Consider the following 26,955-nt stretch of genomic DNA (forward strand, 5'->3'; position numbering starts at 1 on the left):
CTTGTCATGCTATAAAAGAGAGAGTGAATGAGAGAGAGGGAGACTGCAACCTGCTTTGTAAGGGTTTACCATCAGGGAAAAAAAACCAAAAAACACATATGTATTATTGCAGTTACCAGTGGTGAATGTTGTTATGCTTTAAATATTAAAATCTGGAAATTATATTTCTATTAATTTAAGATATTGTTGAATTTCTTTAAGTATTAATCTTGCTTTCTGTATCTGGAACATTATCATATTGCTTGAAAGATCAGCATATATTTTTCTCCTTTTTTGCATATTCAGAGTAGTATCTGCAGGGCTGAGTTTCCCATGCTTAGGTAAATAGCATATTGCAGCACACATGCCTTCATGTCAAAGAGGAATACCAGCCTAATTTATAATTAACTTGTGGAATACTATCACAAGATTGACATGAAAAGTTCAGCATGATTAAAAAGAGAAAAATTAACCTTCACAATTCAGAATGAAGCTGAACCACTAACTATCGTATGCTTTGAAGAAAACTTTCCTTTTGTGTAGACTGATGCTTCAAAGTTTCTTGACCCTCACATCAACAGTACTTGAAAAAACTGAGGTAAAATATTAAAGAACAACGATAGAGATGTATGATCAGTTTGCAGTTATTCAGGCACATAAAGATGAAGTCAGATACATATTAGCACATAAGAATCAGATGACATGGATGGAACACAGTGGATGGAAATTAGAATTTTTTGAGCATTCCACTCTCTGTCTTGCTTCGTCTAAGTACCCTCAAAAACGTAGTCCTTGAACATTTTTAACCTAAATGGTATCTGAAAGAGGATCTGACAACCAGGCCTAAAAGAGGGCTCAAAATGGGAATACGATAGAATATAAGTATTTATATTCAAAGCCGTTATCAAACCCTAATTACTGCTTCTCAGATAGAGGAAAACTCCCATAACAAGGTCTATTTTCAACATCAAAACCACCACAAAGGCCTACTGCTCTAATATACACCTTGCATCTACAGCCTAGAAGCACATTTCCCCTTGTTCACAATAGCACCTGTGTTTTGGAAGGAGGAATGAAATAAGAAGTAACAACAACACTACTAATAATAATATGAGCCTAATAACAATAACAATTATTCTTCTTCTGTACATAGGCTACTACCCTCATATAGGATGAGGACAGTAGGAACTTCTGGCCAATACTAGTTCAGTATTTTATGCCAAATGTCATTGAATAAAATGTATGACTGGTCCCTAAGCTGCAATTTCTGAATTTGAAGAGCACCACTCTGCCTTTCTGAATCAGCCTCAGGAGAAGACAAGCTCCCCTCCTTGCAGCCACACCAGCAGGGTGCTCGGCAGAGCGCAGAATGGTTCACTGGGCTGCTTTTCACAAGTCCGTCCCCGAGGCAGCTAAACAGGAGCAGCAAGACCTGCAGCTCTCCTCCATCAATGGCCCACAGCCTGCCAGGGGAAGGGGCCATGCTGCTCTCCGCTACCTCTTTGATTGCATCCATTCCTTCACCTGACTCCTTCCAGACACTGTGTAGGGACCATTCAGTCAGCGCATTAGGGTTTTGCGTAATGGATCTAGCCTCAGTCGGTTAGTCCACGTCTAAAAGGTGATTCACACTGCAGCAGGTAGGCTGTTCACACAAGTCATATTTGACCACACCCTTAGGGATATAGCAAATATTGACCACCAGGATCCATTTCATGTTCTTCCCCTTCTTTTACTACTGTGTCATTTCTTTCAAGAATAGGTCACAGCTTACTGATAACAATGTCCTATATCTTATGCTCAGTCTCTTAACAGACCACTTCTGAAACATATGGCAGTAGGGCCTGGAGGCTGAGCAAGTGGAACTATAAACAACCAGTAATAAAAAGTGACACACGACTGCTGGTAATAAAATATAAAAGCAGAATTCTTAAGTGTCCTAAACCTTAAAAAGTTCTTTCAGGTATTATTCCTTTTACACTTTACTGCTTCAATTAAATGGCAAGGAATTTATTTCAAGAAAAGACGTATTTTTTTTCCTGAAGAGTGCATTTCAGTTTCTAGGAAATCTCAAATAGCTTCAAGTTGTGAATTCCTAATCAGTGAATCCAGTATTTTTCAACTGTAAACCTAAAAGAGAACTCAGATTATTTTGGTGGTTGTAGTATGCTGTGATGCAGAATATATAACAATAAAAGAAGAGGTCCAGATTTGATCTGGGTATGAATTTTAATAAAATGTTTTCTAAGTAACCTTATTTATTATCATGACAGCTGTTTCCCCTTCTGTCCTCTAGCTTAGACTCCAAATCTGAACTATTAAATACAGCAGACTAGTGGAATACCAGATTTATGCTACGTTAAGCCAAAAATGTTAATTGCTCACCAAACTAAGTCAAGTATTCTATAAATTCTATAAAATTCTATAATCAGATTTCCTGTAAATTTAACAGGCTTCTTTATTCTCATCACAAAAGCATACACTAGAGTAGAGAGAAGGAGAGAAGAAGAGTCACAAAATAAAAGTGACTTTTATTGTTTTTTTAATCTGGCTATAAAATTATAATATTACTTCCCTATTAATATACCAGACAGTAAACAGCTTCCACAAATGTTCTAAGAGCAAAGGTTTTATACAACAGCCATTACCACTGAAACGTAGAAGAATATAAATTATCATGCAATTATGTATCAGAATGGTATTATGAAGAAAGAATTTTCACAAGCAAAATTTGTCAGATAGAGAACTATAATGTATAATAACTTCAGAAAATCATGCTAGAATTCATATGGCTTTCTTCTTAGATAATGGTTTGATCATCCCTATAGAAACGTCACATCCACAAATATTAAAAAACTACAATAACTACAAAAACTACAATAACTACAAAAAAACTACAATAAAATTACAATATAAAAGTATAATATATGTATACAGTGTTTTTATCTTTCATTCCTAATGATCACAAAATGGAAACTTCTAAAATGGCACTCATAAAATTTCTTCTAGATGGTACTCTAATTTTTAAAATTACTAGACACTATCATTTAATATTTTATTTAATGTAACACATTGGGAGATTTTGCTATTTGCATGTAATTCTAGTACTGTTTTGTTTTGATAATAAATCTAGAGGAAAAAAATAAATGTAATTTTACTGTGCTGATGAGGATAAATTTGCCTTTCTTCACATGCTACTGGGATTAGATTGGGTCTGTGTAATTTTTAGAGTGAATTATGAACACTTTTATTCATGTGTGAAACTAAAAATGTTATTAGATTGCTCTTGAAAATTAAGCACACAATCTCACAGATCACTGAAATTATATTTTCAAAGTTCAGTATGTGAAGACAATTTTGTGCTTAAAACTTTTTCGGAATATGAAAATATTTTTAGAGCATTGCAGATGTAATTTCTTATCGATTCATGGATATGTAAATATTTTATGAGAAGTCTGCAGTCACAGTTCACAGTTAGCATAACTCCATATTAAGATCGCAGGAACTATTTGTTATGTTCCACTTTATCTTCGCTTATTTTAAGTCTTCATTACATAGGTTTACACTTTTGTTAGCTTTATTATTTGATGCATATTATCTTCACTTCTGTTTTATGTTTAAGTTACTTCATTCTGGATCCTCACCACTTCTAGGAAAATTAATAATAAAGAAATATTGCATAATAGCTGACCATCTATATTTCACATAATGATGCAAAAATGGTGAAGCTGTATTACTTAACTGCACTAGATTTCTATGCATAAAAATAATAATTAGAGTTTTTGGTACACCTTAAGTAGATTAAAGAAGTCACTCTGACAGTATTCAACCATTGCTAATCAGTCTGTGCTATTAATTAAAACCTAATGACCTGAATCTTTCTCTTATTGACAAAAGGTAGTTTATAATTACATAGGAATTTAAATAACATGGCTAAGGTAATGCTAAAAAAGCAAAACTCAGCATAGTCTTCTTACTCACAGAATTAAATGATATCTAATAACTCAACTTCTCTTCTTAATGGATAATAAAGTAAGTGCATTTTCCCTTTGTTGGAAATGTATTGATCACATTATATACTTTTGTCAACAAATCCACTACAAATATTCTCATCAGGTTTACTTTATATCTTGCAGATCCTATGGAAAGTATTTTGTAAGGCATGGCACATATAGCCAGCAGATCATAAATTTCAAATTAATTAGCTTTTTAATCTAGCATATTAAGTCTTGCAGTTCTAGTCTGAAAGTACAATAGAATAATTCTTTTATGTATTAATTGTATTCTTTCCATTAGTGAAAAACAGGAGATACTGTCCTTGAAAACAGCTGTTTGCCGCAACTTAACTGATAGTATAAGCTTAAGTCATGATTTTGTTTCAGTTCTATGTTAAATTTGAAGACAGACACAAATTTTTTTCCATGGGATCTTGTGCTTTCACTATGTAATGCTTTTGGGGCCTGTTCCTATGAGAAGTGAGGAATAAACTGAGGAGGAACTCCCGGTTCCTACACATAACCTTCAAAATATCTTATTCCTTTAATTTGACGGCGCAGTCCTCGGAGGTTTCCCAGCCCTGCCTGGCGGCGGTGCCGAGCCACCCGGACGCAGCTCGGGGATGGGACACGGAGGTTGGGCTAAACAGCTCCTGGAGCTCCTCTGCCCTCCACGACTGCTCACGCACGCTGTGTTCCTCCGGGGCAGCACCCTCCTGCTCCCGCGCATGCTTCGCTGCCTGGGTTCACACTGACAGAGAAATGTCTTTCACGCACCAAATTTGCATTGACCTCTCTGGGTGCCAAAATACCTTTGAAAGAGTCTTCTTTATGGAAAGCATGTTTTCAAATTAAATAGATTCCATCCTCTCATGCCTTTTTTGTTTTGTTTACTCATCTCTCAATTTCTTTTCCGGTTTTCTCCTTTTCTTTTTTTTTTTCTTTTTTCCGCTCAACTTCAATGAACTAGCCTAAATGGAAAAGATTATCTTTCCTCATTTATTAGATAAATCCAAAGCAAAGTAATGAATAGAAAGGCTTCACTATGTAATAGAAAAATATGATAGTTACACTTTAAAAATGTAAATTTTGGTTTTTTTCCTATTGTAACTCATGAAAATATAAATAATGAATACTCTGATTTTATACTAAAATTTTATGTAGCTAAATTAGTAGCACCAGATATTTAATTAAATAAAACAATAAGTAAATAAAATGTGTTGTTTAGCCCTAAGTATAACAATTGAGATCATTTTTTTCAAACAGATTACTTTTAAAATTATATATTTGCATATCTATATATACTACGATGCTGATTAAAATAAACAAAACGATAAAACAATAACCTTTTAAAACCCTAGATTCAAGTAAAGTGATTTACTATACTTAGGATGAACATCTTGAGTCACCTTTCCAGGACTTAATGTGACTGAAATGAGTGCAGCTTCGCTGTTTCCAAAGACCTCAGAGTTTTTTAACTATGGTTCCCATTTGCAATCTAGGTGTTAGCACTCGGTGTTCCGTAACTTTCGCTGGAGTTTCAACTGGACGTGGTACCTTTTCTTCCTATTACAGACTTTTTGTTCAGAGTCAATTCAAACTTTTTTTTTTAAAGAGTTGCCATTGCAGACATTGGCTGTTCTTCAATGGCTGATCAAATGATTCTTGCCTGTGTGTGCAGCGTGCGAAATATTTATTGGAAAAGCAATGAAGCAATATCAAGCACTATTTTAAGGCTAGATCCCTGTTGACAATCCCACTCCTGAGGGAAAACTGGCTGATAGGATTAGGCAATTTAAGCTGGCTCTTGACTTATTCCCTCACCTTCTACTCCATCTTCTAGGTTCACAAACAGCAGACTAAAAGATGATTCCAACCCCTTAGATAATTTGATAAAGTGGGAATAAAATCCAGTGAGATTCCTCAGTTCCCAGAAAAGGCATAAAACCAAGGTTTCTAAGAGGTCTAGTAAATGAAAAACAGAACTTGCAAATATAGTAGCAGTATCAAAACTTATATTATAGTAGCATAAGCATAATATGTATAGTTGAATAATATAATATCATTATATTATAGTGGCAGTAGCAAAAATTAACTTTTCTTAGCAGCCAATAGAAAAGGTTGCAAAAAGTGTTGCAAATTATTTTTAGTCAAATTAGCATTACATATTGTTCTAGAAATTCCATTACATAGGTATTTCAATTTATGATGTCTTCTTTACTATTTAGTAACTGGCTTTCTAGAAAATAACAACGTCAAAACTTGCTTCAATAATCCACTTTTATAAGATATAGCGGATCAATAGCGGATTTAGGAAAAAAAGGAAAAACACTGAAACTTTTCCTTCCTCTTTCTTAGCAATACTAATTAAATTCTGTCATTGTCCATTGTTTTAAGTACTGCTATTCATCTAGAGTAAATTCTGTTAAGTATTTCTGTTTGATGACAATGAAATACAAATGATGTTATGCTTTTTTTAATAGGAAAAATAAAAAATATTTAACAGGAAAAATATTATTATTATATGAGTAACCAAACATCTTGACTAAGTATACACAAATTATAAATGAAAAATAAAACCAATGTAGACCCCAAATCATTTTATTCTAGTGTTAGATTTTTCGTTGATATTTAAGTAGAAGGCATTACCTCAAGACATGCAGGAATGCAAAATTATCTGCATGATAGCACCATCATATACATGGAAAAGTTTTAATCATATGTTGTCTTTGAGATACTTCTAAGTAATCTCTTGTTGAATAGTAAGTAAATATAAAATTAAGAATGCTTTCCATTGTATAATCTTGTCAATCATACGTAGCCTTGAAAAGATAATCAGCTTTTTATTATAGCTTATAAAAATATTTATCCCCAGTTTCAAGCTCTTTTCCTTAACAGATATAATAAATTTGAGGAATAGTACGACATTCCTAATAATTCAAGAGTATCAAACATTTCCAAGGCATTAAATCAAAGTAAAGAATCAATAAGTGTTCTGGCATTACATGTTAGTGCATCATTGCAGAATTGAAGCTGAGACTTCTCATTATGTTGTAGGATCTGGAACAAAAATATCCTTCATAATTAATTAATTGAAAGATATATGATGAGTGGATTATAAATTTGCAAGTAATAGTTTTCTGGACAAAGGTTTTTTTTGTTTTTTTTTTTTTTTTTAATTGGGTCAGAAATGAAAATTGAATGTAACGGCTGACATGGCCTATATTTCCCTGTAACCACAATGGAGTTATTCTCTTTCTTTGTCATATCATTTCAATTACTTATTTTCATGATACAATTATTTTTCTTTTTTTGTTTTCATGAAAAAAAAAAAAAAAGAAAGATACTTGAACATTATTGAGGCAATCTAATCATTCTGAAGGTGTGGACACCTAAAACCACTCCTATAGAGGGAGGTGCAGCCTCCTCTAGGACAGACAGAGACCTGTCGTGGGATCTTTTTAAAACATGTTCAGAACTGATAAAGTCTTTTTAATTAAAAATGCAGGCTGATGGCAAGGAGCTCAGAATGTACAAAAATCTAGGTACAATGTTCAGTTTAGCTATGCTAATTTTCTCCCAGAGGCTCATAGAAAGCACTTGCCATTGACTGGTATCAGCTATTAGCTGTAGAAGGTGGGTTCCAAACACCTTTACATTTCTTTTCAAGAATTTTTGTTATTTTTATGCCAAGCATTTAATTGACTTCGACTGCTTATGAAAATCCCATTGGGAGAAATCTCTGCAAGAAGGAGAGTTTTCAAGTAGCTCTGACATTTCCCAGGTAATTCTATTGTTCAAATGTGAGATGAAATTTTGTATTAATGCTAGAAAGATGTTATGTCAGAGCTTACAGTAAACAACAACAACAACAACAACAACATTCAAATGGTACTCAAATGGGCTTCATACACTGAATTTTCAGTCATTTGCATAGTTTTTAGGGTACCGTAACGGAAGGGAGATCGGACAATGAAGACTCTTATCTGTAACCTCTGAAGTGGTCTGAATAATTTGAAGTTATATTATGGTTATAATACAAGACATGGAGCCCTTTTGTAGAATTTTTAAATTGAGGCCAAACAACAGGTAAAAATCAACATAATTCTCAGTACACTTTATCACAGTTCTGCTCAATATTCTAGAAAGGTGGTAAAGTTCAAAGATGCCACCAGCCTATTACAGGAAGCCATAGGTCCATTAGGGATTCATAAAATTTGGGTTGGATATAAGTGCACGGAATCTCTAAATGACTAAGTATGATTATTTACAATACCACCACAAGGAATATATTTCTACAGAAATAAGTTTGCTTTCCACAGTTATCAGTTTAAGATTGTACAGACTGCATGAGATGGAGCAGAATTCAATAAGTTTCTAAGTCAGATATGTCCTAAATCATAAAACTAATGTATTTTTTAATGTCAGGGCTATAAGAGAAATAATTCCTCATTGTCATTCCCTTGACTGCATTTCATGCCAATTTTAACCAATTAATCAATAAAATATTATTAAAATGTATTATCCCAATCTTAAGTAGAAATGTCAGCTACAGAAATTTTAAAAAGTGCTAAGATTTCCTCCCAAAATGATGTGACTTAAGGACAAAAACACTTATCTTTTTATGACTGTCCTATGGGTTTTAATCTCCCCTAAACTCCTCTGCCAATAGCTATATATCATTTTGAAGAATTCAGTGCATAAAAAATAATGTTTCTTCCTGGCTTGCTAAAATGGATATTTCATTCACTCTCAGCTCTATGCGAAAAGAGAGGACCATATATTATTGCTTCGACTATTCTCGTTCTTTCCTACCTAACTCCCATTTGTATTTCCTGTACCAAAGCCTCTGGAAAGTGACTGGTGACTTCCAGGAAATGTAAAAAAATATTTCTACGCAGTAAGTTGTGTGCTATTTTTCAATAAATACTTAGGAAAATCAGAGACAGAGTATACCTTTATGATCAACTTCCTAGCTAAATGTTTAGAAAATCCCACTCTAGCAGATTTTTCTTAGAACAATAAATATATCTCTTGAATATTTATTTCAAAACAATCAGCTACCAGTCATTCAAAATAATTTTCTCATTTTATGCACATTTCTTACTAATTGGATATAAATTATTGGATATAAATTATCCAATTACTTCCAGAAATGCAGTTTCAAGAAATATAATTGTTCAAATAATGACAAATAATTGTTAGCTAATTATCTTTCTGTTCCTGCTGAATATTCCTGTCCATTTCCCAGCTTCATCATTCTCCCTTCCTCTATGATCTAACGCGATTTTCCTTCTTAGCCCTGGTTAGATGGCAGAAAAGGAATCCTAAGACAGCAGGAAAAATTTTTCCATGACCTAGAGAGGGAATTCTTTCAGAACCATGGGAAAATAGCATCTGGCATCATCATGAAGTGACCTCATGGAAACAAAATTCAAGATCACTTTGTGAAAGCAGGCATGCTCCTTCCATTCAAAAATATTTTATAGAATATTTGTTAAACTATCTGATTCAGGAAGTTTTTGTAATTGATACTTCTCTTCTTCCAGGGATATAAGATGGGGAAAATTATGAAATATTTGAATTAGTTTTCCATTTCATTTTGTCACCTCTGCATCACTTCTGAAAGTCACTCTTCACTTCTACAACAGTCTTTCAAATTCTTGATCTAGCATTTTATTAATGGGCCTCACCTCAGTAAAACAGGTTTTTCTTTCTCTTGCTGTATTTCAAAAATCATTTCTCCATTGTGAACATGAAGAATATGGCTATTAAGGCTCATTAGTAGGTTTTGAGGCCATGGAGCTATGGATTCTTTAGGTATAAATATCACTTAGATCAACCATATCCATTAAAAATCCTAGTCCAGGTTTCAGGTTTTCCCTATCCTGCCCCTTGAGGGTTGTGTTTCACTCCACTATTATTACTTCATGATATGTCTTTCTGATTGATCAAATTAGATTAAATTAATCTACATGCATAGGGGCTTTCTCTATTTGGGCTGCCATGTCCTGAATTCTCCCATCTCAAGAAGGATGGAACTGTCTTACTGATCAGTGGGATCAGTGAGCAAGAAGATTTCAAAAGCAGCACTGTTTGGAGAACAGTGACTACAGATTTAGTTGTGAGGAGAGCTGCGGATCTAATTTTGAGCTGAGCCAAAACCTGCTTCTTGTCCTTTATGATCAACACTAGGGGGGAAAGGGCTCCTTGATTTTGACATTATAGGAAAACTCACTGTTGCTGATGAGCCCTCAGATGACTCAAGTTAAAGTGCACGAGTGTAAGCACAGGTGGATTTTTCTGGAGCTGTCAGGATCTCAGTTTGCCATATACTCCACTTTGGTGGAGTGCTTATGTAATACAATTTTAAAGGCTTTTTCCATTGGCATTATTGTAACTTACCTATTCTTGCAATAACATTGATACTTGAGGTTTAAAACATCAGTAAAGCCTTCATAAATGTATAGTCTTTCTGAGCTATTTAAGAGTTCTATGCACTCTCCTGTCTCTTTCCAGGTATTTCTGCAAGCATTCCATACTCTTAGTCTTTTCATGTCACTTTATAACTTTACTGAAACAGCAAAAGCAAGTGAATTAAGTGTTGCCACAGGAAGAACTTGGAAACTACTACTATTTAAAAATTCTGCCATTTCATAAAAAGATAAAATAATTCAGCTACTAAAGTGATAAAGAGGAATTGGTTCTGATCTGGCTCTGATCTGAAGGTATTTAATATGAGCTTATGTAATTTCAGTACAGGTGGCAAAGACAGCCCAGTCAGAGGTGTAGATTTATATATTATTATTTATTATATATTATTTATATTATTTTTCCTTCTTCTGAGTTTAACTCTAAAAAAAAAATCAGTATCTCTTTCCTAGTTTTTGTACAGTTTTATATAGTGCTAATGAATTAGCAAAAGTATGCTATTTTTATATGCATATTAAAACTAGGAATATCATGGTTGACGTCAAGAAGACAGAATGTAACTATTTAAAGACACTTGTAAGAAGAAACACTGTCACTTTTGTATTCTTCTACTGTCATAGCCACAACAACAATTCTACAATTTAACAAGCTATTCAAAAGGCTGTGAATAAATAAAACTTACTTTTTGCTAATGTTCATATCCATTTTATATGTGCTGATTTTGCTAAAAATGTTTATTTCTTTGATTTTTGGCAAAGACACTGATTTTTATGATGTGTTGCATGCTAGGACAATGGTTTTAACCATTGGATAGTGAACAGCTTTCAATCAAATACCTGCTGCTTCTGGGAACAGGCAGTACCACAATCCCTGCTAAGGCTGTGTTGATTTAAGTCTCTGGGAGAAGAAACTGTTTGCAGTGTCAGGTATCTTTTCCAGAAAAGTGTAGTGGAACACACAGTCAGATATTCCAGTGCCTGAGAGTACCTGCCTTCTAGAAAAAAAGGCATGGGGCTGTTTCAGCTAGGAGCACTCTAACAAGAAAAATCTCTGTAGGGTTTCTACAAAGATTTTCTGCACAGAAATGCAGCTTTCTGAGGGAACAGCACCAGTACTGTTACACACCTTGGCACATTTCATGCTCTAGCTCTTCATCCCACTCTTAAAAGTGGACAAAAAACAGCTCATACAGTTAAACAACAACAAAACCCTCACAAAATAGCTCTATAAAGACAAGGTGATCAAAAAGGGTTTCCAGAACAGGGTTCAAAATGAGCGTGATTACAATGTCTTTTCACAGCTTTTATAATTTTAATATATTTGATTAAGTCAGTGAAGTACTTATAATTTTGTAGTGTTACTTTTAGATGGCATGCATTACATTCAATTCTTCTTTGTTTACTATACTGTCCTTGTAATATCTTAGTAATATAGTAAAAAAGAAATAGAATCTCTTATTACTAGGTTTACCTGCTACTGCCTCATAAAGTCAAATAATATTTTTTAAAAACTCCTGTGGCAGAAAACAAGGCATAATACTGTACTTGGTCAATTACACTTATCAAAACTCATTAAGCAATGAGGTAGGCAGGCAACTGTGTTTTCATACACAAATATTCAAGATATGAACAATCAAAAGGCTAGCTATGAAAAATCATTTACTAAAACCAGTTTTAAGACATTAATACCCCACAAGCAAACGGACATACAGTTCCAGTTCTGAAGAAGGATCTGACAGGCTAGAGTGCAAGGAGCTTTACCTCATAAAGATCCAGACGTGAATGGACATGTAGTACAGAAAAAAAGCATGTAATGATCAAGTGAAAGATGGTATAAAAAATGTATACATGCCCATAGTGGTAATTAAGTTTGCCTGAGTGACCTTAATTCAGGCATTCCATAATTTCTGGATTCTTCAGTTGCAACCTTAGTGTTTCTTTAACACAGGTCACAGGCAGTAAAATAGCAAGTTTTTACAAAAAAATTAACTGTATAATCCTGCTGAAACAAACTGATCCCTTTGGGTCCCCATTGCTGATTAGCAAGGATAGTCACACTGAAGTTTCAGCTCTCTTTTTCCAACTGCTTAAACCAGTGGTGAAACTGGTAACAAGTTTCATCTTCGCTGTTAGCTTCCAGGCAGGATTTAGGGAATGACGGTATACAGATTTTACAGTTATTTCCTCAAAAAAGGAAAGCTGAACCTCATAAATGACAAAATTAATTTACAAATAATAAATAACTTCAAAAAAGTACATCCTGGGCATTGTAAACATCTCCACCCAAATTTCTCCCTCAGTCTTTCCCTTACTCTAGCTTCCTATTTAATGCCTTTTTTCCCTAGCTCATTAACTCCTGTTTCCTCAGCTGAGCCTTACCTGCATCTCTTCCTGCTCCTGTACTACTTTCAGGTTTTTATCTGACTCACGTCCACTTTCTTTCCTTTAGCATAACTTCTGCTGTTCCCCTCAATTTCCTAAATTAGCCAGGAACATTTATTTTGACACTATCTAAATTCTTCCTCTTAATGTCTTTTTTACCACACTCCTCCTTGTTCCCAGTCTGCCTTCAACTCTGAATTCCTTGTCTCTCTCACCACTTCCTTTCTTTCCTTCATGTTTCCTTTGTGGCAGGAGCAGGTGATGCTGGAGAGACGTTTTTTGTATACTTAAGTTTTGTTGCTCAACTCCACAGGGTGCCAGCAGCCCCAGTGTACAGGAAAAGCATTGCTAAGGCCCAGAAGGAAAGGCATTCAGTTAATCTATGAGGACTGTGCATGCATGGGCTAACTTTTGCATGTTCTTTGATGGAATAACGTATTTTCAGCATTGAGAGGATCTCTGGCAAACATTTTTTTCAAAATCTTGATCAATGCAAAGACATTTTCTTCAGAGGTTTATAAATTAGGACCTCCAAGGTCGAATTTCCATAGGGACAGCAATAGGCACCTTCTTGAATTGAGGAATCTCTCAAAGCAGACTCCACATTCTACTTCCCAAGTGCCACCAGATGAAAGCTTTCCAATAAAACGCTTATGAACATATTTAACTAGTCAATGTTGTTTTCCCTAACCTCCTCTTAAAAAATGATTTTGATCAAAACTTCAAAAAAAAATCTGAGGTTTATATTCAGGGCTGAAACTTAGAGTCACAATGGTTTAAATATGGCAAAGCTATAAGCAACTGAAAATAGAGGCTTATGATGGAAAGCCTCTGGCAACCTTACTTACTGGCACTAGAACTCTGACACCTATTATAACATGCTGTTTATTTAACAGTTTCTGTTAAATTAAATTACTTATCTTTAATCATGGCAGATATATTTATACCTATTTTAAATAGCCATCCAAATGTTTCTTTTAATTCTTGCACATAAATTCCAGCGTAATGAGGTAATGCTGCTGCATTTTCATGAGTATAATAAACCTCTTATGGTCTGGCCCATGCTGAATGCATGAAGGAAGAAAAAGGAAGGAGGAATTGATATGAACAGAAATTACATCATATTAAATATTTTAAGTTTTAGAAATCACTGAGGAAGTACACATTGTAAGAAGAATGAAAATGACATGGAAAATAACAGTTTTAATTCTACATGCTCTAGTACTTTCATTTATACAAGTAGTAAAGTAAAGGCTTTAGCTTTATGAGTCTGATTCTGCTCTCATTTACACTAGTAAATCTCATTTACTCTTGATGTAAAATAAGTACTGAAATCAATGAAATCAGTGGAGACAAGCAGAAGTAAAACTAGAATCAGATCCTACAAATGTAAATAAACAGCATATTTGGACAGTGTTGGAGTTCTTGTGTAGGAAAGCTCCAATCATCAAAAGTTAATCACACGTAAGGATTGAAAAAAAATCTGTTTGATGAGTAAAATACTTAAAATAATAGCATAGGTTATTTTGTACTCGTAACTACCATTTGAAAAATGGCACTTGTTTATGTACAGTAATACTGTAATGTCTTATATAAGATTCCATTGGAAAAAAGTTACATTTATCTTAGCATTAAGCATTAAGACCAACTTGTATTGAAGTGTCATTTACATTTTATTAAAAGAAAAAAATTTGATTTCAAATAGAGTGTGTCTGGCCCCTCCACTGGCTCCACAGACTATTAGTGAATAACACAAACCCAAGCAGTGTGAAGGAAAACTGGAAGTAAAACGGTTAATTATACAATATTGCAATAAACTTCCCAGCACTTGTAGCTTTCTATTAGGAGCATACTACAGCACTGTATAAAATGTTGAATTATGAATCAAATTAAATGTTGGAAAGTGAAAAGGAGAAGGGCAATCTTCTTCTAAAACATGCTTTTAGTATGTCTCCTTCCAATGACCCAAAAGTCCTGATGCCTGGCATTGCATTATACAGTAACTTGAGGGTGAGAAAATACCAGAAGACAGGTCAATAGCGTGTATTAAAAAAATATTTCCTAATAGAGTGATACATTATTTTTCTTACTCTTATCCACCAGGAAAACTACTGCAAGCCTTACACAAGACTACATTGATCACCGGCTCGCATCTACACACATCTGCAGTGTGCTCTTGGGCTGTGAGCACCTGCAGCCCAGCACTGGCCGCTAGTCCTGAATGAAACGAAACATCTGCCTCTATCCCCAGCCACAGGCTTTCCTTTCTTTTCCAGGGACTTACAAGCATTACAGCATTTGCTTTGTAACTCTGTGAATAGGCCAGTGAAGAGATGCTGCTTCAGGAGAAAACTCCTAGCTGCTCCTTCATGGTCCTTTCATCACATCCTTGACTTCCATAAACTCTAAACCACTGCACTGGAGGAAAGCCTAAATTCATTTGAGCTGTAAAAGGGCTTCTCCTTGAGCTTCTCAGGAAGGCCCACAGGAGACAACCTGCTAATAATTAGAGGTAATATGTCTAACATATAAGGGGAAAAAAATCTTTAATGTAAGTACATCAGAAAGAAAAAAATTATCCTCAATTTTTTAAAGTAAAGAATTACCAGTAGATTAATAGCATATTACTACACTGTTTTTATATTTATTTTAAATCTTTCTTGCAATTACCCTGCTTGATACTTTCTTTGCTTATGAGTGAATTAAAAAAAAAAAAAAAAAACCTTTTCTTTCTTTTTCAAAAGTAATTATTTATCATGTTAGAGATTGTAATGAATATAGATCTAGGTTGATAATGAACTTACCAGTACTGCTGCAATCTTTCTGTCAAGCATACCTACTGTCACCAATTATTTCTACTGATGAGCTAATTCAGTAATGCCGAGGTGCTATTTTCTTATACTTTATCCCCATCCTACTCCTGTATTGTTTCAAAAGCAGTTCCCTGCCAAAGACATTAAGCTAATTAAAATAATACAGCCATATTTAGCTGAAACAAAGACTGTACTGAAAATTCTCAAGAGCAAAGACAAATGAGCTCAGTTACAGACATTCTGCCTTACCTACAATTTTCCTTGTGCATATTTAGTTGGAATATCATAGTCTCTCTCTTAGTTCACCGAAGCCTGTGAGTTACAGTGTATTTCCCCATCTCCACTCACATTGCCAAATATGGTCATCTTATTAACACTTTGGTATTTCCACATTTGTCAAATAAATTGAAAAAGAAGATATTTCCTCACAACAAAATCTAAACTAAATTCCATTAGGTATCATCAGTCTCTTGATTAAAATCAGACCCCTCTTAACTGAAATCTTAATAACTGACACCTATATAAATTGCAAGCACTGTCAGTTACTAAATGGCACGTATCCATACCACAAGAATAGGTAACATAATTTACACTAAATGATAGCTCTTCTGGGATACTCTACCAAAGTGCAAGAGCTAAGCAGAGATTAGGCAAAAGCTACCCTACGTATGCTACCTCCCAAAGACGAGACAGGTTGAAAGCAGCCTGTAACCCATGTACTTTTTGTTAACAAATTGGAAACCTCAGTGTTTTCAGTGTATGACAGGTTTACTCTCTTAAGTAATACATTAATTAAAAACCCTCCATGAAAAATAAAACCCTGGTGAGCTTGTTACCAAATTTCATTTTAAAGCAAATTTCCCGGTTGAAGAAAACTAAACAAAGATTAGTTCACATGCAAACATTATTGCCAAAAGACGGCTTCAGACCTGGAAAAATTTTCATTTTTGCAAATTAGCTTCATAAATTTCAACAGAATATCTAATATCAACCAAAGATGCAATACAATCTAGAGAAATGAGACTTAAAAAACAGTAAATGTACAAACAAAAAACAAACAAATTCCTTTTCATCTGTTTGTGCAGCCTTTTTCACAACACCCACAAAGATGTCCTTTTCCAGGAATACATTTGAAATGGGTGGGGTACAAGTAAATATCATAATCCACTTTATTTTCTCACCTACAAATTGTTAAATATGTGACATTGTGCTGCATTAATAATGGAGGCAAAGTATCCACTTTAACGGACAGGCTTTAGGCTTTCAAACTTAACTGAAAAGTCAGTGAGGCAAAATCTTTGAAAATAATCATTTCAGCTAAAGGTCTTTTTACTGTATGAAGTCTGTGACCTTATTAGGTAGCTAGATCAAATGCTCAGAGAGCATGAATGTAGTTTATTAACAAAGCATCAATGAAAGCTGATAATCAGACTGTAGTCTGAACAATCAGAATAAAGTATGGCAAGTAGATCAAGTTATACAGATATATTGACAGAGGACAGAATTACTGTTTTCTGAAGAAAATCTGGGGAATGATACCACTGAAACCTAAATAAGGATTATAGACCAAATGTTAAAGGCAAAAATATATATATTTTTTAAGAATAGGGGAGGACAAAAGACAAAACATTATATTAGAGGGATTCATTGTTATTGATAGTTATTATTTATATTAGCCAAGAGCTCTACTTGCAGATCTATTATGCTAAATTTTATACAGTATATTTTCCTGCATATAATAGAGATGCCAGGTCCTTCTGTTGATTCATCTTGTTGGACAATACGTGGTTGGAGGAGAGAGGGTTAATTAGTTCTCTAAAGCCTTGTTAATTCTTAAACTGTCGTCTCAAGAGTACCTGAGAATGCATTGAACTTATTTGCTCTGTATGAAAGACTAGAGATTGGTGATGTGCTTCGTCTTCTAATATTGTGCTAATAGCACCCCAAGATCACTGAGCTCTGAGGATGGCACATGGGATCCTTTAGAGGACCAGGAGTCAGTTCATAGGCATTAGGTTTGCAAATCATTAATATTCTTAATGATCTAGGGGTTTAATCTTTCACAGATAGCAAGAAATCTGAGCTGAATAAAGACCTGGAGCTCTGCAAAATATAAGTTACTGATGGAATGATGTTCTGTTTTGTGAACCACACCATTTACCTTTATTTCGCTGTAGATGATGCTTTCTGTGATTACTTCTGATTTGGCCTACAATAAGAGTAAAAGCAGATGCAGGAAGTCTGTATAATCTAAATAATGATTACACTTGGCAAAGTAATTTTGACATTTTAGGAGGGATGCTGTCGAGTAATTTGCTCTAGTTTGTTGCCCAAGTAAGCCCAGGTCCCAAGACCTCCAAGGAGATGGTAGAGTTAGCCTTACACTGTCTAGCTCACTCCGTCATGCTAGCGTTGCCTAGTTTCCTTTTAGTGTGTTAGCTGAAAAAGCTGATGCTTAAACTTCCTTAGGGACTTCCACTTGATCAGCTGGCACGCACTTTTTTTTTCTGCATTGTCTTGTTAAAAATGTAAGATAAACTCATAGAAAGACAAAACATAATCATCACTGTTACGACCAGTCTTTGACATACAGATCGTTACAGCTCTGGCTTATTAACTCTGCACATGTGGATTTAGAGTGTTTTTTATTCTACACTAAGGAGACATAGGAGCTAGACAAGAAATCCACCAAGACTTTGCCACGCCAGAGAAGGAGGACTAGCATTTGGTAAATAAAGCCAGCTCCCAAGGAAGTTACGGATTTGAACTGCACATGAAATGCCAATTTTTTTCTAAGACAATGAGAAAACTGCTTTTCTAACTGGGCTAAACTTGCTTTATAATACCTTGCTTTCCAAATATCTGTTGTCCATCATGATCTCATATCCCTTGAACCTGAGGAATTTAATGCATGATGCAGAAACTGTGTGTGATAAAAATGCTTCAACATCTTCAAGCACAATAGTCTTTTCGGTTGTCTCATCAACATTCAGTTTCGACTAAAGCTTGGCAACATAGCAGGGGAGGCATTAGGAGACATTAGCGGAGGTCTCATTAGTCCCCATTTCCTCATTAGTCCCGAGATGCGGTGCTGGTAATCAGTCCTACCTATAACAGTGTTGTGCTCGCGCCTTCCTTATGGTTCTCCTGTCAGGCATAATTAATCAGCCTTCTTATTGATTGCATGTTGTATATAGGCTCTTAGACGAGAAAAACTGCAGTGAATTTATTTCTCTCCCTGAATGTTGTCCTACACCAGGACTTCATCATGTGGTCCAATACAGGGGATGTTTCCATTGCATTACCCAGGTAGGATATTCTGCATGTTAAGCAGCACTATTCCGCTTCCAGGCTTCTTTCTCATCCCCATCTTTTGAGTGCAAGCCTGCATATGCCCTAGTCAGAGACAGTGCTGCATCCTATATCACAAACTCCTAAGCTGGATGTAGTAACAGCACTGATATCAAAACTTATCACTTACTGTCATCTGAAGAAATGGAATGACTTGCAAGAAGAATTTTTTTCACCCCAATTCAAGGCTAAAACTAAAAAGTATTTAGTGAATGTTTTCCACACAGATAAAGTTGAAGTCATAACTTTGATAATGCTAAAATAAATCTTGATTTTCAGTTTCTACAGTTTTTCAGTTCTATAGCTATTCTACAGCATATTCTTTCAGAGAGAATTGTGCTTCTTAGGGGGAGAGCAAAATTAAAAAAAAAAAAAAAAAGAGAAATGAGTTACCACCCTGAAAATCTATTGCCTGTGCTACAAGATGAGACAAAAGGAAACAAACTTTAAGGAGTAGACTTTTAACTTCCTACTGGATTCTTAAGGGGTAATAATTTCCCAGTCTAAGTGAATGAGAATAACGAAGGTGAGGTGGAAATTGTAACAGGACAGATGAAGCATATCATGAAGAATTGTGATACACATACTAGTCTTGTAGTAATCACCAAGTAATAACACTTTTAGGACACTTTTAGTAATAATCACTTTTATGTGATTTTTCTTACTGGCGTGTCGTTGACTGCTCATTCAAACATTTCATTGGAAGATGAAATGGTGATTTAAGTATAACAAAGCACACAGGACTGGGACAAGGCATTTAAGAATTACATAGCATCTCTGCCTTTAGCTAGTCACAGGAGTGCCTCAATGGCAAACTTAACTGATAAATATAATTCCCTAAATGACTGCTCATGAATGTGTCATTACACTGCTTCAAGGAATATTGGACCTGTTAAAAATATCAGCCAAACTGAAGCTTCTGAAAGTCCCAAACTATGGAGCTGCTGATCAACTTAAATTCTGCTCACTGATCTACTTGTCTCTTGCACCCACAGCACATTTATCCTCACTTCTCTCATACTGAAATGAATAAAGGCTGCCCACTCCAGTTTCCTAATACTCTTTTGGGGATGAAGGTTAATATAAGTGTGTACCCCAATTCCACATCCCTTATTTTTAGGGTTTCTGCGTTTATAAACTTTAAATTCAGAAAGATACAACATAACACCATTGTATTCAATGAAGGGGCACAAATACAGAATTCCCATTCAGAGAGTAAATGGGATTATGTTAGATTAATTGTTCTGACCTCTCAATCCTGACTCCTAATGCTGTTGTCATTCATAAAGGGGCCTAAAGGCCTTTCTGTACATTCTGCGACCTTTTGCTGTGCCATCGTGCATATGTACCTTCACTCTAGGCAATATCTACATTTTCCTTATGAGGCACTTAGAGGTGCAATCTAAACTAGAAGATGCACACGTCCAGCTGATCAGGCGACAGGCTCATACTTGTTAAACGAAGAAGGAGAAGCCATTGCATGTAGTCCCAAGTGCTTCAAAGAGCCAATAGAGCCAACCTGATCAGAACGGTTGGGTATAACTTCGCTACAGCTATTTCATTTCAGTGCTCCAGTGCTCAGCTGAGGGAGAACGGTTAAGTGGCTGACACTTGCTGCTAGCTCCGTGCCATCATTAGAAAGCTAATCCAGGACAGACGTAAAGAGAACAACAAGGAAAGCAGAGAGCTGCATGGTCAAAATGGAACCTGTACCCTATCACCACTAATTATAGCCAGCCTACCTAAAAACAAAGACATTCCTAGTTATGATAATTTGTCACTGAACAGACCTCAACAATATTTTTCTGTTCCCTTTAAGCTCCTTAATTAAAATGTAGTGTTTATTGGATGGCTAGTGTATGGTCCTATCCATGACATAAATCCTGGTTTAAAGACTGAAATAAGATCATTATTGTTATACAGGGCTATGCCTGTAACAATTATATTTTTTTTCGTTTGGTCAGTCACTAAATATTATAACATAAGAACGATAATAAGCTGCTAAAGAAGCAATTCCAGGTAAATAAATGAACCTGTAAGGCATCAACTTTTACATTTGAAAGGATACTCTTTTGCTCTTTAGTTCCAATGTACAAAATTTTATAGATAAAAGTAAGAATGTTCAAGCAAATATGAAATCATTTTTATTGGCTAGAATCCAAAATGTTCAGGCTCACTAAAATATAAATATACAGTATAATTACACTGTCATAATGCTTAAGTAAATTAATTCAGAATTAAATACAATCAATAAAATTAACATTAATAAAATGGGAGTATCAGATCTCTTCCTGGACAATATCCTATGAACTGGTTTTACTTCTCATCCAATCATCAGATGAATTAATATTATTGGACAGTGCAGATGGCAAATTATTTATATACATATATATATATATATATATATATATGGTATTGTAACCACATAGCTATCGTCAGTTATGAAGATAATCTTGCAATACTTCTGACCTCTTCTCCATATCAGCATTAGAGGCTCAGTCCAAATCAGATGAGATTTGCCAGTAGCTTCAGTGTTTTTTACTTCAATATATTACTACATTATGTTAACTGAAAATATATAAGCAACCTGGATCAAAAAGAAAAAAATATAACACTATTATGACTAATAGGAAAACAGAAACGATGGAAATAGAATCACAAATGTGATGCTTAGAGAATTATTTTCAACTTATTTCAAATTATTTTCATTTTCTATAAAACATACTGCAGAATCTTGTTTCTTTGCATGAATTGGGAGATCCAAGAAGAAACAGTGAAACGGTGAAAACCAAAGAAACACTAAAAGCAACAAACAAAAAAGACCTATTTGTAAACACACCATTTACAAAATGTGTCTTGTTTATTAAGAAATTAAGATTGTCATTTTTTCTACAAGCGCTAAACAAGATGTGGTGGGTACACTTCCAATGTACACACTAGTTTTATTGAGTGGGTTATGCCAGCTGCAAGAGAAAGGAGTGGAAGCATGGATCTGCACCCATGACTAATCGTATACCCTATATCTCCTGCTAAGTGAACACATTTAGTCTTGATGGCAACTACAGTCCTTGAAATGCAGTAGCAGTTCCAGAGCAGTGCTGAGAGGTAGCTCGTGCTACGTGGATTGCATTTAAACTATACGTCCTGTTATGTCCCTGCTGTTAGCTAGTTACACAACACATCTCTTTCCAGGGGCTTTCCAGGGCTACTTTCACTAAAAACACAATTTTCCTACCATTGTTGAACGCTCCTTAAAACATCACTGACATAACAGAGATGCAAGATTCTGCTTTCACACTGACTCTGTTCTACGCTGGCTTCTGATTTATGCCATACTGTGTTTTCCACTGACTTCTAGGTGAAAGTGAGTAGTTCTAATTCCCATTTCTAAACACCGCAAATTCTCAGAGTAGCACATCCAATAATATTCCAGCAGACACAGAGCTCTGTTTCTGCCCTAGCAAAACTTGATCAATACACTGGACCGATGTAAGCAGAAAACAACATATATCTTGGAATTATCTCTCAAATTCCTGATTAATCATAGAAAAGTTTATATACCAAGATGAAGAAAAAGTCAATACTTCTGATTTGCATAACCAAAAAAGTTATAATTAATAGAGAAATCTTTTTTTTTTACCATTTTAAGCTCTCCATTGCTTTGCCCAAATCAAGGAAACATTAGAATTTACATCAAATCCACAAAGAGGCTTTGCAATATCTCACAATCCTCAAGGATTTAATAAAGCTATTCATGCAGATTGTCTTGAGGATTCTACTTAATTAATTAATTTAATTAATAATGCTATATGCAGACTTTTAGGCAGAACATGCATTCTGTTTAATTTCTTAGCACAGATAAGGTTGTCTATCTGAAAGAAATCCTACTGAAAGTAATACTTAGAAAAAGAACATTGCTGATAACACCTTATTTTGCTAATGTGCACTGCCCTAGAATTACTAAAGTCAGAGTAGTTTCTGCCTTTAGTCTTACCTTTTTACTTTTTTCTTCAGCTTCCTTTAGAAGTTAGGTACAAGTCTTAGCAGTCTTAATGATTAAGACATTAAAGAAAGTAAATTTGCCCATTTTCCTGGTAGAGTCAAGCATGTTCTGCTTATACCCACCAAATCAGTTTTGAATCAGGCCATAATTATTGTCTTCTCCAAAATAACACCTAAGTTCAGGATACTGTCATGCTAGAGAAAACATCCTAGTTAAAATATTTTAAACATAGTAGGTTCTCTGTTACAGAAAAGATGTCTGTGCCAAGCACTTCTAACTTCTAGGAATCAAAATATTTCAGCCATACCTTAAGCAGTATTTTATGCTGTCCCTTAAGCACTCATAAAGTAGAAAGGTGAGTGTGAATAAACATATATCATTATAACTGATTAGGCTGCAGCAGTACAAACGATTAATTAGAAAGAAAGATCTCAAAGCGAGGTCTAAAGATCAATGATATAGTTCTCATTTACCTAGAATTAAGATACCATTTCATTTTAAGGCATCTACAGTATAATAAAATATTATCTTTTTTTTTTTCAGTGGTTTCTAAAATATCCTTAGAAACAACGGAATTAAAGAAAATATAAAAATACCTAAACAGAATACGCATTTTTTTTAATTACTGCCTCTGGAAGATACATACATATATATATATATATATATATACACACACACACACACACACACACACACACACACATACCCATTTGTATCTTTTTGTTACATAGGGTTTATAGCATTATTACTTGCATTTTAATATAAATGTTATAATAAATTGAATTATATTTCCCCTACAAGATTAATTTACAAAACCATATTGTGTTTGATGGTGGCAGCTGAACCCCTCAATGGAATTAATTAAAGGATAATCTCTGTTGCTTTGTAGCATGCAAACCAATAAATGGCTGCTGAGATTAATAGCTTAAGTGAAGCTAAAGTGTTTAAGGAATTTTAAACCTCATTTATTACGCAAACCCTAGAAAGAAAGCAAGCTTACAGTTATACAGCAAACTGGAACATCAAAAAAACACAAATAAACAACAACAAAAAAGAAAATATAATTTCCTTCCCTTGTAAATATTTGAGAGTGATGCTTCTTTCTTTGACAGTTCTGCGGCATACACATGAATTTGGCTAGAGTGAAAAAGGAACATGATTAAGCTAGAAACATGTGCTGGCTCTTTTGATTGTGCGTCTAAAACAACGAGTGTCCAGGGAAAACACTTAAAAAAGAATATTAGAAGAGTAAAATATCATTGATGAAAATATGAGTCACTTTTTGAAGAGAATTTGTATGTGAAAGCTCAAGTTTTTATATTCAAGGCAGCATTTCCCAAACGTAACATTGTAAATGATAAGACTGACATGGCATTTGGAGAGTTTTCCTTACAGAAGCTACTGTAAGATACTTTAGGTAAAATTGGTTCTGCATCTTTACTGAATCTCTTTAGCTGGCAGAAATGAGATTTCTGTGATACTTTCTGTGATATTTAGGCCTTCTTATGGCCTTTCTAGGAGTAATGGGGATATAGGGCTGTGCTACAGCAGATAGGATGCTTGTTTTGAAAGTTTGTCCAAGGGAAAATTTTTCAACGCCATTTTCAAAGGAGTTGTATAACCCTTTCTTGGGATCAACCAACTTATTCAGTGTTATATGATGTGAATTGAAGGCTGTTTTTAAATATCATATAGTAATATTTTATCTTATTGCCTTTGTATCACATATTCTCCTAAGCTTTGTTTTCTTATTTAATATGAGGTAGTCTAATAAGCACTTCCTACAAGCATTGTACCAAAAAAATCTACTTTTCCTTATATATTTCTACCAAAAAAACCCAAATCCTTGTCAAATTCTGCAATTTCCATTTTAAAAAGGTGTTCATTTTGTTTTTCTTGTTATGCAATGTTACTAAAGTTTAAAGTTATTGAGGGACAGAATGTGGCTTAAATTTGCCCTACCAATTGTGCATCTTCAAAGGTGATAATGGCTCAGCTTTCTGAAAAAAACGTATTAATTGTCCTCTGAGGTCTAACACTTGTTCACGATAACAAATGTATTTAACAGAAAGGAAGAAAAAAGTGAAGTCTATACATCACTGCCTGGTCTGCTAGCATCTGCTCTGGTTTCACGTCTGCCTGCGAAACCCGCCTCAGGAGTTCCTCTCTTTCTCAATCCATCTGCGTGAGAATGAAAGAGAAAGAAATAGAGAAATCTCACGGGATGTGTGGCCACTTTATCATTCCTTTTGAGCTTAACCATTTATAGAGCAATAGGAAACACCAGGTCTGGCATGGAAGAGACAGCATGTTAAGTTCAAAGACATGTTTTAATCTATGTGAACTACTAATGAGCCAAGAGATCATTCATTGTGTTCTTCTGAATAATGCTTTCTCAGCATTAAATTCAGGAGTAAATTCACTTCAGGTTCTTTCTCTTTCCCCCTTAACTACATATGTGGCATTTTACTGCATTACTGTAGACTGTTCTGAGATCTTCAGTAGAAATGCACTAAATGAAAAGCACCAAACTGCTCAAAATTTAACAAATGTTGAGTTTTTAGGTGGTTTCTTTATTATACAGGTCCTAAAATAATCCAAATTGGGAAAAAATATATATATATATATATCAGATTTCTTTTTGAAAAAAATCTCAGTTCTCTCTCCTATTTATGGAAAAATGTTTTATTTAAAAGAATGCAATTTTCCCTGACACCAAATATTAGAAATCCTATACTAAAATAAACATTCTAAAGGATAGTATTCTGAATTTGGAGGACTGAGCTCTTCCGAACACTTAGAGCTGAATTTGATAATATGCTGAGAAGTTTCCATCTCTTTCAGTAGATGTGAGATTTTCAGCCCTTAATTCTCACATAAATTTCAAGATATGCACTGATCGGTGCAATTGACACCAATCTGAATTCCATCTCCAGTGATAATTTATCACTTTGTAAAGCATTTTTAGATAGCTGAGCTGAAGTATATCAGGTATTACATAGTACTCTATTTCAGCTCTAAATGACATATAATATTTGTTATCCTCCATATTTAATCATTATCATTTGAATTTAAACTCTAGGAACTTCCTGCCACTGATATAAGCACTACTTCTGTTTGATCTGAAGATTATCCATCTCTAACACAAGTACTGCCCTGTATGCTTTTATATAGATGCATTCCAGTTTTGGAATTTGTTGGAAAAGCATCTTCATCTAAGCTATCCGAAATTCAAACTTGAAAAAGTCTCTGAAGATCTATGAAACATGATAGATAAGAAAGGCTATAAACAAAGACAGAGACCTGAATAGTTAAAATAAAACTTGATGAACCAGCTGCCTACAGGCTTTTTCCAGTTTAAATTTAACTTGGTCTTCTGGAGAGTGCAGCAGGCAAATGGCCATGTAAACAGACTGCACAAGGCTAACTTATTCCAAGCAAGATAGGAGAAGGGAAAAATAAATCTCATCTGCAGGAGGGACGTGTGGGATAGGTCAGCAGGAACCCATAAGGCAGCTCATATCCTTGCAGAACTATTCTCCTCCCTCAGTTCTCCTCCTCCGGGGTAACAAATTACAGCTGTGCAGAACCTGCAATCTCTCTACCTGCAGCTGAAGAGCAGAGACGTACTTCTTTGCATTCACATCTTGCTAAACACACAGCTGCCACTCGTTTTTGCACATTTGTATACTCCAAATCAAAATCACGGTGATCATTCCGCAAATGGTGATGTAGCATCTTCTCCTTCTTAACTTTTTGGGCTTATATCTTCTCTCTGACTTATTGTTCTTCTACTTTCCAGACAGATTTATAGTTTGGCACCTATGTCATATATCTTTGTGCATTGCCTTTAGCAAATAAGATTACTGGTTCCACCTCTGAGCACAGAACTTGTACGAGGTGAATCCCAAATGCTAAAACAATTTTCTAAAGTTACATTTTACTCAAGAGCAACACTCCCAGGGGATTGAGACAGTTTCTCAACAGAGCTTCAACTATGC

At 34.8% G+C, this 26,955-nt stretch overlaps 1 protein-coding gene across 8 annotated transcripts in view; it reads right to left on the reverse strand.

Annotated features, from left to right (window-relative positions):
- RALYL (RALY RNA binding protein like) overlaps positions 1-26,955 on the reverse strand; it is a 387,555-nt gene that overhangs the window by 330,971 nt on the left and 29,629 nt on the right. The gene's annotated exons all lie outside the window — the stretch shown is intronic.

This window comes from Struthio camelus, chromosome 2 (genome assembly GCF_040807025.1).
Source record: "Struthio camelus isolate bStrCam1 chromosome 2, bStrCam1.hap1, whole genome shotgun sequence".
NCBI classification, from domain to species: domain Eukaryota; kingdom Metazoa; phylum Chordata; class Aves; order Struthioniformes; family Struthionidae; genus Struthio; species Struthio camelus.